This window comes from Phalacrocorax aristotelis, chromosome 1 (assembly GCF_949628215.1).
Source record: "Phalacrocorax aristotelis chromosome 1, bGulAri2.1, whole genome shotgun sequence".
NCBI classification, from domain to species: domain Eukaryota; kingdom Metazoa; phylum Chordata; class Aves; order Suliformes; family Phalacrocoracidae; genus Phalacrocorax; species Phalacrocorax aristotelis.
Window position 1 is genome coordinate 141,590,393 of NC_134276.1, and position 14,086 is coordinate 141,604,478.

The following is a 14,086-nucleotide window of genomic DNA, read 5'->3' on the forward strand; positions in this document are numbered from 1 at the left end:
TTATTTTTAAACCATTTTCTAGAGAAGAAGAATTAGTCTATCTATGTATTTTTGTGGGTAGGGATGAAAAATTAGTCCCTTTACTGAACAGAAATGGAAATAAACATTTATTTCTACTAATTAAATACAAAATCATTTTAGATGTTTCAGCCAAAACATTTCTTCTTCCTCCAGTACAAGATAATACGATATTTGCCTATGACTGATTCTTTAAAATCTCTGAAAAATAGGTACCTAAAACATGTCTTCTGTCCCCACACTTATGCAAATAAAATGGGCTATATTTCCCACAGTGCCAAGGGGCTTTCCTTGAGGTTTCCCATGGAAAAGAGCCCAAGAAAAGTCTGCAACATAATTAAATTGTAATATACAGGTCAGCTGTATTTCAGGTATTTTTTGCATTACCTTTATGGCCACTGAAAGGGAAGAAGAGAAGGGAGAAAGAACACAGCTGGTAACAGAACTGTACAGCAAATGGAGCAGCAGCCAACTGTGTGAAGGGATTTTTTGCATTTCAAAGAGTCCTCTGGGGTCTGGCTTTGCACAGCAGCACTGATGCAGCTGTTGCTTCCTGTTATCTTGTTTATTATCTACCTATGTGAAAGATAAGGAGCATCACAAGTAACTTCCTACAACTGTACCTGCTGCCATGTGGGTACCGCGTATGTCCCTGTAACCATCGTCATGCTGTCCTCTAGGAAAGGGTGAGAGCATGTAGAGCACAGGGTGATGGCACCATTGCCCATGCGTGAGACGGATGTATAGGCAAACATCAGTAAAGCTGCGAAGCTGGCAAAATTAAAGTGAAATCCTAACCTGGGAGCTGTGTGAAGTTTTCATCAAAAGAGTGCTGAATGTTGGATGATGGGGAGAAACTAAAGGGAAACTTTTTTCTAAGTTCTTCAGCAGTACTCTGCATACACAGCTTTTCAGGTGCATTTCCCAAGCCTTATTTTTGCCATTTTATTGGGTCTTGAAAAAAAAATAAAAGCAAAAAAAGAAAAAAAGGCACAAATAAGCTGTAATATGAAGCACTGGATCGAGTCTCGTTAACCAAATAGAAAAAAGTAAATGCAGCTATTTGTTGCCCAGATTTGCAACCAGTTTCTCATCCTACAATTTCTTTAACAAAAGAATTCAAATGTTCTTTTAAAACAGTGCCATATAGCTACACTCATCACAAATTATGCGGGGTTTTTTTGACTTTGCAACTCTTGATGCAGTATTTTCAATATAAATAAGACCTGTCAATGATAACGACTCATATCAGGAGTGAAATTCTAATCAACTATTTGATTATATGAAAAGTGATGAAATCAAATCTGGAATTCATGAATAAGTGAGCTATGATGAAATTATGTTGGGCAACTGTCATCTTAAATATAGCCCTAAGACTTTTCAACATACAAAAGTTTTTTCTTGGAAAGAACAAAAACCAGGATTCAAAAGCCATCTAATCCTTTGCCTTTGACTTGCCAATGGTGAAATTGTTTGTTAAATCTGCTTGGATTTAACTGATTAGTCTAATCCTTTTGAACAAAGTTTTGTTTAGATTTCTGCCTTATTTGCATCCAGAACCGCTTAGGCATATAAGCAACAAGCTTCTGACCCTATTTTAATGAGTGAGAAGTGCTCATTAGTTTATTAAACATTCTTATAAATGTATTAGTTAGCTCAGTCTGTAGGAAGGTTTGGTTCCTCTGCTGCCTGAGTCTGCCTAAGTGAACCAGATCTGCAGCTGGCAGGAACTGATGTACACACCGCAATATTCAGTCAAACTTTCAGTCACATTTTCTTGAGGGGTTTGATGCATTTGATGGGTAATGCAGTCTGTGATTCCTTCCACCAACCCAACCTCCCTCCCCAGGCATGTTTTTTCTTAGGAACTCCATGTAAAAGCCCCATTGTCCAAGAGACCCTTTTACTTTTGATAGGCACATAACGAGGGCAAGTTTCACAGTGGACCCTCAGGACTGTGTTAGCAGCTCATGATTTGTAAGTGAGATGAAAAAATCCTGTTATATGTGCCACTAAGCAGTATGAAGTACTTTAAATAGAGGAATTCTATTCATGCTGATTTAAAGGGGAACGAAGATTTTTATTAGTGCACTGAGAAAATACGAATGTGAGGTATGAGAGGTATGAGAACTGCATGCTGCATTTGTGGGGCAAAGCTACTAATAAGGGCCATCGGGCTTGTTACTGCCTCTTGTTCTAGAGCTCTGTGTAAGTTTGCCAACATATTGTCAGTTCCATCAAAAATACACCAAAAGTAGTGTTGCAGTAATTTTTGTAATGTGGAGAAAGTCTACCAGAAAATAGATGGCAATTCCCTTCCTTTGTATGCAGCAATGCATTCAAAATCAGGACCTGGTCTTACTACATTTCCTAACAGTAGGGTAAGGAAAGACTTCTGCTTTTACTCAGGTCTCCTGTTTAAAAAATCCAGAAAATATGTGGCGTATATGTGGTTTTTTGTTCCTTTGCTTTGATTGTGATGGAAGGAATTTTATGTTCCAGTTCAGGATCCAAACTGGAATTTCTAATAGAAATATATTCATAAATCTCTTAAAAGTCTTTTCACTGGGTACAAGTTCTCTGCAGTGCTTGCAACATAAACATTTCAACATTCTGTTAATGCATTATAGCCAGAACTTGAACCTAAATAGTCTCCTTTCATTTTCACAGCTGAATTTAGTGCAAATAGTAAAATTGTACAAATGATGAAAAGCAATTAAGGCTATTATCTTAATAACATGTACACACACGATTAGTTTCATCAAACACAAAGGAGCTAATTTACTGCATGAATGTCTTAGCTATTTAACACGCTTTCAGTATTGATAACTTAAGATGGCATATTTTAAATGTATGTTTTAGGCTTTGCACAGTGTTTTTGACAGCACTCACAATGGCACAGTGCTGCTATTTCCTCTGACCTCGTTTGCAGCAAGCTCTGTGTGAGTAGATTAATGTGCAGAAGCTTTTTGGAATTGCAAGGAACAACTACCTAAATTGCAAGGAGTGGGGAAAGCTGTATTCTCCATTCAAAGAATGGACAAAAAAGACCTACAACTAAGTGAATATGAATGAGTTGCTAAAATGGTTGCTTTTTCACCTAGAATATGTTAAAAAAAGTGGATGTGAGTGCCATTTTGAGAGCAAATGATCCCTTTTTTCTATATACTCACCTCCTGTCACAGTATTTGTCTGCCTTTGAAGGAAGGAAGGAAAGAAAACAATTAAGTTGCTTGCTGGATGAGTGTTCGTCGTGCATTGCAGTTTCACATAATTCTAACAAGCCTCAAAGGATGTAAGAAAACACTTCTTTAAAATAGCTGATTTTATATTTCAGTGTAAGAAAACAGCAACTTTGAGGTTTTATTGCTACTATTTTCAGTCCTGCAAACAAAAAAATCAATTAAAGAGGGCTTCTAAATCAGTTCCTCATATATTACTGTATACTCAGATTCTTACTAGGGATCAATTTGTAACCTTCTGGTCCTAGGAAAATACTGCCTTTCCCACTAATACTTCCTATGGTCAGGGTACATGTAAAAACCTAGGAAGTGTTGTTTTCCTTCTTATTTTTGACTGAGTGACAGGGTAAAAATCTGAGGAAATAAGAATATTTTCTCTTCATAGGATATTTCTTTTTATTCCTCTCTGCTTTTTTCATACTGCCTGCTCTGTCTACCATGCGTAGGAGACAACCATGGTTCCTCCTGTATTATTTCTCACCACTTGCCTTCATAAGGGGACCTGATTTTCAGCACACAGAGTGGATTGTCTTTAACATTTATGCTGAGCAACCTGGGCAACAGCTGTTCCATAAATGCTACAGAGTCCTTATTTCTGTCCTTATGGGAATGCTTCTAACATACATACTGCAGAGACACACAGAGCCTTCTGACTTTGACATGCCTGCAATAAGCTGGGAGTCTCTGGGGCATAAGAGAAAAGTCTAGCTCAGATTCTTTATCTCCTTGCAAAAGTGCTCAAAGGTGGATACTTCAGAGAGGAGAAATGTTTCTGAAGGAAGAGACATGGATATCAGGATTTCCAACACTAGAGACTTTTTTTACACCGATCTTCTCCTGACTCAACTTGACAAATTGCAAGCCATCTCCAGAGCAGACCACAGACATTATGGCGAGCTCCACAGAGTACTGAGTTGAGCTGACTTGTCCTGCAAAATAAAAAATTACCTTTCGCACAATGAAAGACTCATAAAAAGATAAAATGAGAAATGGGACTTTCTACACAACCTTTCTCTTATTGCCATCTAGATGAATTTTAGAAGTCTTTTTTTATCAAACAAGATTCCAATGTCAAGAGATAGCAAAAATTTTTCATTGCATTTTGAAGAGCAATATAGTCATGAAAGTCTTTGTAAAACCAAAGTTAGAAATGAAGTCATGTGTCTAATAGGGCAGAGCAAAGCTACTATTACTTCATAGGGTCTTTCAGTGAGAGTCGGCCAAGTTTATACATTTGACTATTGCTTCTTTTTCTGTTGCTGTAAATATTACATTGAAGTCCCTTCTGAGATCGAGACAGAGAGTCCCATAATACTATCAGCTATGCGAGCAATATAAGGAGTATGTTGAAAAATGAGGACAAAACATCTTCTGCAAGAACTGAATTCCATAGGAAAGGTTTTAGACCCTAGTGAAGCTATAAGGAAATGTCTTTATTCTATCTCTCTTTATAATTAAAGATAGGTAAAAATGAAGACTTAAATATCTATCCAGATAAAAATAGTAATTCTTTTTACTCACCAAATAAGAAAGTTCTTTTTTTGCCACAGGAAACCAGATATTAAAACAAAACTATCATTTTATGAGACGGAGCAGAAACCAGCTGGTATTCAGGAATTTCAAAATGAGATTTCTGATCAGAAAAGTTAAGATGGGAAAAGCAATGGCATTTGCAACTCCCACCATCTAAAAAAATCTAGACCTTCTGTTTTCAAACTATTTGTCCCTACTAGCTCTCTTTTCATGTCAAATGTGTATCTCAAACTAAGCAAAAGCAGATACAAAGGCAGCTATCAGCTTAACACCTTTGTATTTCACTGCAAGGAGGAGTACGAAAAGCAAAAACAATGTCGTTAATTAGCTGCCCTTTTTCTACATGTAAAAGCAAATTAAATGGAGCTGGCTTTTTACACTCAGTATTTCAGTCAATGTCCATTCAGCATAGAAGAGATATTTGTGCTGGCAGGGATGGCACTTACCCAACATAGCTAGGGCAAAGTGCTTTCACCTGTGAAAATTGGTTCCTATTGTACTTCTCAAAGAGTTCAACTTGTGCAGGTGTTGCTTTGGAGGTAGAAGACTGATACTCAACCCCAGCCCTGTTTCCATGTCCTACCAACCCATTCACCTCCTGCTTATTTCCGCTGGAGTGGAGGACCCAGTACAGCTAACGATGCAAGTTGAGGCTCATAAACAAAAGAGTTAAGAAGTTTTAATGACAGTCTGTATTACTGGTCATTACCAGCAATGACATGAAAGCAAGAGGGGACAGGACTTGTGATAGCTTTTCAGAGCTGAAATCACTGAGGCACTATAACGTACTATGAAGTACGATTTTCACAGAGATACACACCAGAGTACAACTGCTATTTACTTCCCACAAATAACTCAGAGTTAATTAAATTATATTTTTTCTCTGCTGTTCTTTAGTGCTATTGAATCAAAAACAAAGATGGAAAAGAGAATTTACTGGAGTTATTAAAAGCTCTGTTATCATTACGATTCATAGCCTTCTGAGAGACTCCAAAGCCCTTTGGCATTAACAGAGGCACGTACAGGTGAAATGCAGCCATTTCAGGCAAAACTATCATACACAGTCCAGGCAAGTTTTAGAAGAGTGAAGGAAACCTATTCTGCTCTGAGACCAGCAAGATCAAGGAGTTTTAAACTAAGCTGTTGCCCTTTTAACTGAGAGGGTTTCTGTAATGAAACTAGTGTTGTCCTAAGCAGGGAAATGGCAAAAGAGTAGGAAAAAGAAAGCTGAAGCAGTGGCACTGAAACTGGAATCCGTGTGAGAACTAGTCACCTATGGACTTTTGTTACCATCTCTGTGTTGTTAGATACTATTATTAATAAGAGTATTTAACATTTATCTCTATACTGTTGTCAAAATACTGTCTCAGAAGTTATTATCATAGCATTCTGTAGGAAGCATGAAGAAGTTTAATGAATATCTGTTATGAAAAGTATTTAAAGTCTGAGTTTTTGTACCATGACTTGTTGAATGACAGAGGTGTTTTACTGAATTCTGAATTGAATAGTGGAATGTCTGAAACGATTCACTGGGTCATGAAGTATTACTGTGCTTATCTTAATTATCTGTTCTCTGTTAATTTTACTTTTTAATTTAGTATACGGATTTTACAACACTGTGCATGTCATGCAACCCTGTAGATATAATGTGGATTATTATATTTTATATATAATTATATACAATTAATAGTGTATTCTAGATACCATATAGAATATAAAAAGGTACTGCAAAAGCCTCCAAATGACAACTTTTAAGTTACTCAGATTTTACTCCTTCAGAAAACCAAGATCCCCTCCAACCCTCTGATTTTATTTGCAGGCAAAGTGACATGGTGCATCTATGTCACTATAGAGGCTTAGTGAGAAAAGGCACTCTAAGTTTGCTGCAGAATAGCTAAGAACATTGAGCACAGGCTGATAGTTATTCTGTAGTAAGTCTGCCGCAAAATCCATAGTGCTTCTACTCTGCAAGTTTGTATGAAAGTGTTGCTGACACACTAATTATTCTCTGATAAAACTAAAAGCCGGTTACCTGTTACATCTTTCCACTGAAAATTGTAGATTCGTGTCTGAGAGTCATATAATTGTACGTTATAAACACTATGGGGAAACAGAAGTGTGTTTTAGCGTTCGGTTCCTCTGTAATTTTATGCCAAAAAAAGCTCTTGTCAGATGGATGCCTTTGAGACAGGCCTGTTTGTGGCTGCATATTTAGTTTCTACATGATTTTCTCTACTTTCACTGTACAGACTCATTTCTTAAAGATGGTCTGAAAGAGTTGAATGTCAATGCAAAATTTAAAGTTGATCATTGTCTCCTATTTCATTTAGGAGAAGGACTCTGAACCTGGCTCCCAGCTGCATACAAAGATAGTGACTTATCCTAGTTTCTACAGGAGTAAGACATTAAAATGTTGTAAGACCAAATTCCCATAGTTGCTTTAAATTTGAAAAGCCAATACAAATACATTTGACAGACTTCTAAACTTTCTTTTCCAACAGTAGTACTTTTAAAAGTAGCATTCCCTTTATGAAATGTGTATGGCTGGCCTGTGGCTGTAAATACTTTAAAGGGAAAGCAGGATTTTTCAGTTCAGCTATAACACAAAAAGTTATTGTTATGTGTGCATGAGTTAACGGCTTTGATTCAGATTAGGATGTCAAACAGGCTTCATGCCATCTGCTTAGCGTTATTGCTTTGGAATCTAAGGCTTGGTTAGACTGAGACAATAACAGTAGTTCTCTGAAAATCATAAATCCTAGAACCGAGAAAATGTGATATTCTGTCCTTGGAAGATGTTAAAGATATTCATTAAATAATGTGTGTATTATTTGCTCTACTTACTACTAAAACATCTTTATTTGGGATCTTCAGGCCAGCACTCTCATAAATTGACTAATCATCAGCGAAAACAAACCTGGGGGCTTGTTTCCACAGAACTAAGACAACAGGATTAGGGTGGGGCCGTGGCAGCACAGAGCAAATGGGCTGGTCAAAGATCAGGCAGTCGCTGTGAACAGTTTTCCAGAAAATTGATACTGAGCTGTGTGTAACTTGGCAATACCAGTAGAGAAATTCGTAGTTCTTGGAAAGATTATGGAGAAATATAAAGCCTGAGTCTTTCATTGTGATCATACGCCTGTGTTGCAAGATTGTTTGCAATGTCTTACACAGTAGTGTCCATCTACTCACATGTAACAGAGCTGTCCTGTTGTGTTCTAGGGGAGATCAGGATCCACTTGAAGGCCATTCTGAGGGTCTGGTTTGACATGCAAGTCTCAGTGGGACATGGAAATATCCATCCCTTGTGGGAATAAATCCCTAAAACCATGTTTGTGGATGAATCCCATCTTAGTGTCTTAGGCTTATTCCCAAATATGTCAAACTACTCTGATCTGTAACACACTATGTAATGTAACTGGCTCCATTGCTAGGACTCAATCTACTGATTATTATTTTTCGCTGCCTGCTCGTCTAGCCTGCTGTCTTATCTGCTGTTTGAGAACAGCTGTGATGCTACAGACATTCAGAGCAGAGACTGGTGTCACATATATTGCTTTGAAATGCCATCATTGGGTCTTCTATCCCAATGTAAAGTTGACTAGAGCTTTATTTGGGTACTTGGTTTATTGATTTGGTATATTTTGGTTTCTGAGATAATATTGTTTTTTCTAGTTACATTTCAGGCTTCTTTTAGTAGAAATTGTGGGGCATGACTAAATTCCATTCTGGTAGCTGAAGGACTGGACATACTGGGGTTATATAGGGCAAAGGGTGCTGAGGGTCTTTTGGCTGTAGTCTTGGACTGGGAAGGAGTAGGAGAAAGAAGGAGTAGATGAGTATGATAGAAAGAAGTGAGAGGAGAGTTTGAACTGAGATGAAGGAAATGCATTTTGGAAGAATTAAGAGAGAAAGTGCAGATCCAGCAGGTTCCTGGTGTGCTGCTGAGGAACAGGCACTGTCTCCAGAGAGCTGGGAGGAATTTCAAAACGGAAAGATTTGGGTAACGGGAGATCTGGGCTAATAAGTACGGGAAGAAGGATCTATGGAAAACCCCTTTATGCTTTCTTATAGCTACTAAAATCATAAAATGCAAAAACTTTACTGGAATTAGTGCTTTCCAGTTCAGAGAATAATAATGTTCACTTTTGATAGAAGACCAAGGTGAGGACAACCTTACCTCAATTGCTGGGAAGATGATATAGCAAATAATTTTGGAAACCATTTCAAAACATACGAAGGACAAGAAAATGATGGGGATAAGTCAACATGGGTTTACAATGGAGAAATCATGCCGGACCAACCTACCATGAAATGACCACCTTGGTGGATGAAGAAAGAGCTGTGAATGTTGTTTATCTTGACTTTAGTAAGATAAAGTCTGTCCCATAAGACCCTCATAGACAAACTGATGAGATATGGACTACATAAATGGACACTGACATGGACTGAAAACTGGCTGAACTGCCATGCTGGAAGGGTTACAGTCAATGGCACAAAGCCCACTTGAAGGCAAGTAGCTAGTGCTGTGCCGCAGGGTTTGATACTGGGGCCAATACTGTTTAGTATCCTTGTTAATTACCTGGGTGATGGGACAGTGTGCACCCTCAGCGAGTTTGAAGTTGATGTTGACAGATACACCCTCAAATGCTTCAAAAATGAGAAGATTTGTTGACACATCAGACAGTTGTGCTGCTGTACAGAGGGACCTCAACAAGCTGGAGAAATGTCCTGACAAGAATCTCAAGACATTTAAAAAAGGGAAATGCAGTCCTGCATTTGGGGAGAAATAATCCCATGCACTACAGCATGCAAGGGGCTACCCAGCTGCAAAGCAGCTCTGCAGGGAGGGACCTGGGGGTCCTGATGGTCAACAAGTTAACCAGGAGCTAGCACTCTTCGCAAAGAAACCCAAATGCCTCCTGGGCTGCTTTAGGAAGAGCACTGCCAGCAGGCTGAAGGAGGTGATCTTTCCCCTCTACTTAGAATCATAGAATCATTAAGGTTGGAAAAGACCTCTAGGATCAAGTCCAACCGTCAACCCAACAATACCATTCCTCCTAAACCATGCCCTGAAGTGCCACGTCTACACGACTTTTAAATACCTCCAGGGATGGTGACTCCACCACCTCTCTAGGCAGCCTATTCCAATTCCTGATTACTCTTTCAGTGAATATCCAATCTAAACCTCCCCTGATGCAGCTTGAGGCCGTTCCCTCTTGTTCCATCGCTAGTAACTTGGGAGAAGAGACGAACCCCCACATCGCTACTTAGCCCTGGTGCAACATATCTGGAGTGCTCTATCCAGTTCTGAGTTGCCCAGTACAAGTGTAACATAGACATATTGGATGAAGTCCACCACAGGGCCAAAAAAATGGTTAAGGGACTAGAGCTGCTGTCATACAAGGAGAGACTGAGAGAGCTGGAACTCTACCTGGAGAAGGAAGGCTCAGGTAGACCTTATTAATGTGTGAAAATATCTGATGGGATTGAGAGAGAAGATGGAGCCAGACTATTCTGAGTGGAGCCCAGCGATGGGACAAGAGGCAGTGGGCACCAACTGAAACACTGGAGGCTCTGTCTGAACATAAGAAAAAACCTTCTTACTGTGAGGGTGCTCAAAACACTGACATGGGTTGCCCAGAGAGATTACGTAGTCTCCATTCTCAGAGATACTCAAAACCCAACTGGACATGATCCTGAGCAACCTGCTGTAGTGGACCCTGCGTTGAGCAGAGGGGTGGAGTAGATGACCTCCAGAGGTGCCTTCCAATCTCAGCCATTCTGTGATTGTGTGATCCTCATCTTGTGAGTGGAGACAGGAAATGCACTGAAGTCTCCTCTCTGCCTGCCAGTGACAAATCCTTATTGCAGTATTCATTTCTAAGTTCCCCGATCCAATTTATAAATTTGGAATGTCTTTAGCTGGCACTGAAACACATAATTTTAAGCTACATGGCAAGAGTTTAATGTTCCTGGTGACGTGTAATTGTCAAATGCTTTTTATTTAATTCCAAAACATATTGTGTTAAGACAATGCACCATTAGACAACAACAACCTGACTGTTAGGATAATTAAAGATGCTGAAAATTCTCAAGAAGAACATTAGTGAAGCGTTCAGTCACATTTAAATCAAACAAATTAATTTTTTTCTTCATGATAATTTTCATATCTTCTAGAAATACTTTTTCTACAACAATCCAATCATAAACTTACTGGGCTTCTTGAGTTCTAAAATCTGACTTACAGAAGAAAATTATCCTTTACAGGACATGGATATTTTCAAATATTATTTTATTCATCTTGGATTAGTATTTCCTTATTCTACTTCTTTATAGAATATAATTTTGGATATTTAGGAGCTACTTGATGTAGAAACTTGAGGTTTGCTTTTGGATGTTTAGTTAATAAAGCAAATCATGCTAAACATCTGTTGCATTGCTATTGTCAATATGTCACTTTGTGCTTTTCAGCATTTCAGAGAGAAGGGCTGTGCTAATTAATGGCTGCTGTAGAGCACTCCCTTATTTCTGAAGACAATAACCCCTTCAGCCCACCTGCTTAGTAGATCACAAGCACGTGCCAAGATGAAACCACAGGCAGTGTTAGAGTTGGAGTCTTTTCTCACTCTTTTTTGTTGTAGGTAGAAAGATAGTGAGAGGCAGGATAACCAGATAAGAGTTGCACTGGCAGCCAGGAAACTTGCTCTGTTAGTAGGACTTTGGTTCTGTTCCTGCGTTGGCCACTTAGGTGCTGCCTGGCACTGGGGCTGCTGCCTCATGTCCCTGTAACTTGTGAAATTCTGATTCTGGCACTGAGGTGAACATCACAGCCATTGCAATAAAAGTGCTAGTAAACCTTGTTTTAGCTGAAAAAGAAGTGGTTGTTTGAAATATTTTCCTTTTTCTACAGGATTTTCCAGAACAGAGGGGGCATTTGCATTTGACTGAAAGGAGGGATGTTCTATTTTAATCTCTGAAAGCCTAAAAATTCAAATTTGGAAATGTTTGAGGTTTTTTTTTTTACTTTCTCTATTTGTTTCTGCCATTTGATGCAGTAGAGTGAAAAGATAGCTCTTGGTTGGCATTGCCTCCTCCTCTTAGTTATTTTACACAACATTTTCAATGAGTTTCCTTCTCAATTGCCACAATTGTCTAAAAATGTTTATTTTTGTCATATGGGTGAAGCCAATAGGTTATGAGGTGAGGAATAAGAAGGAGATTGATGATTAGCATCATGTGGGCAGTTGACAAAGACTTCTCAGGAGATGCAGAGGTTGTTATTTTACTACATTGGAAGAAGGATGTAACTCTGGGCCTGAAATACAGTGAAAAGGGCACACCAGTGAAAAAAAGACATACCGGTTTTGATGAAGCAGGAGATGCCTGAATGCCTCGCTTAAAACAAACAAACAAACAAATCTTTTTCTGGTAAATTTAAAGTTTGATCGTACAGGTGACATAAATCACACAAATGCAGCATTGTTCTCAATGACTCTTATTTGTGCCACCAACTCTGTGTTTGCTGTCTTCCCTCCCTGTGTGCCCTCCAGATTCACAGTCACACTGCTTTGCAATTACCTGGTTGTTTGCTTTCCTCTTGCTCTTCCCAGTCTGCTGCCCCAGCCTAGCTGCCAAAAACTTCCTGTTTGTCCCTCCATCTTGCCTGTCTGTCTCTGTTTCCTAGGCTTGGCCTGTCAAGCAGGAATTAAGACCAACAGTCAGCATTTTGGACTGGTTTGCCATCCAAGAGTAGGTTTTGAGCTGTGTTTCCACATTTTTATCCCATCACTAGACAGATCCCATCGCCTCGCAAGCCACTCATCTCTGCATTTTCTGTCAAAAGCTGCCACCACCGTTGCTGCACCTGTTTGTTTTGCCTCCTTCTGAAGTGGATTTCTGAAAAGGAGCATGTTTACTATATATGGCAGAGAGGGAAGAGGGATTTAAGCTGCATCATTTCATAGATCTGGTTAAGAGCATGACCACACGAACTGTCAGACTGAAGTGGCACCAGCTGAGACAACCTCTGCAAGACCGTGGGGGACGCTTAAGAGGTGCTGACTTCTTAAACCTGGGTCTGCTGTTGCCAAAGAGTATAATGCAGCCACAGGCAGCACACTTTTTCAGGAATATGCTGGAAAGCAAGGGAAAAATAAAGAAAGGGAAAGAAGCAACCAATAAGGAAGTGTCGGAGGGATCTGGAATGGGGCATGGCACAAAGAAAATCTCAGAAAAGCACTGAATGCCTCAGAAAGTATAACTGATTTTAATAGTACACATTTTAATGGTGTTATTAAATGAAATCAGGAGGGAGTGTGTTGAGAGTCTGTGCCACTGCACAAGCCAGGTAACTTCTATTCCAGTTTCCTAAGCCTATTTTATTGGTTTTCTAGTGATCTAGCTCATTCCTTAGAAAGAATGTGTAGCTTTGTCACAATAATTCCTATACCATGAGCTGAATATAAGCAGCCTTTGATTTGAAAATGTAAAAGGAATAGGAGAGTATTAAACAGAAGCATAAATTATTTTGTTGTTTTCTCCCATGCTTTAATAAGTCTTAAAATTACTGTTACCATAGTGTGTAGTTTTATGATTTTCACCTGAAATTGTGAATTTCTTTTTTTTGTCCAGACATGTCTCCCATGTTTCTTCTCTTTGAATTGTCACTAAAATCTTTTGGTGAAAAACAAAGAGGAGGAACAAATAGACCTGATGCAGCTTGAAATGCAAACATGTAGAAGCAACTTCCCTTAATCTTCTGATTTTTAAGGAGGAGGGCCTTGTTGCTTCAAAATTAAAAACACTTCTCTAATGGCATTTACCTTAAGAGAAATGAAGGTAAAATAATTAATTTGGTAGCTATTTCATTTACTAAACCTGCTGCTAAGAAATACTTTTGGCAGAATGCAAGGCAAATTGAATGTCTTATGTGAATACTTTTTTTGGAGAAGAGGTAATGTGTGGAGCTTTGATTTTCTTTCTATTTGTTCTGTTTATTTAATTTTCTTCTGCTGAACCAGTGATTTTCAATCTTTCTTGATCTGTGAAATCCTGAAAAATGCAATAGCAGGCTCAGTAGGAGAAATTTACTGCTAGGAATAAACCACTTTTATAGTTACCCTTTGCAGGTCCCTTAAAAATCTCTGTGGATTCTCAGATTGGTCTATAGACCATAATTTGAAAGTCACAATGGCAAAGAGAATATAGCCTTTTTTGAAAGCAAGTATTTTAAATACATTGCTTTCTTCAGAAGACGGATTCTTGCCCTCCTTAGAATCTGCAAAGTCTTG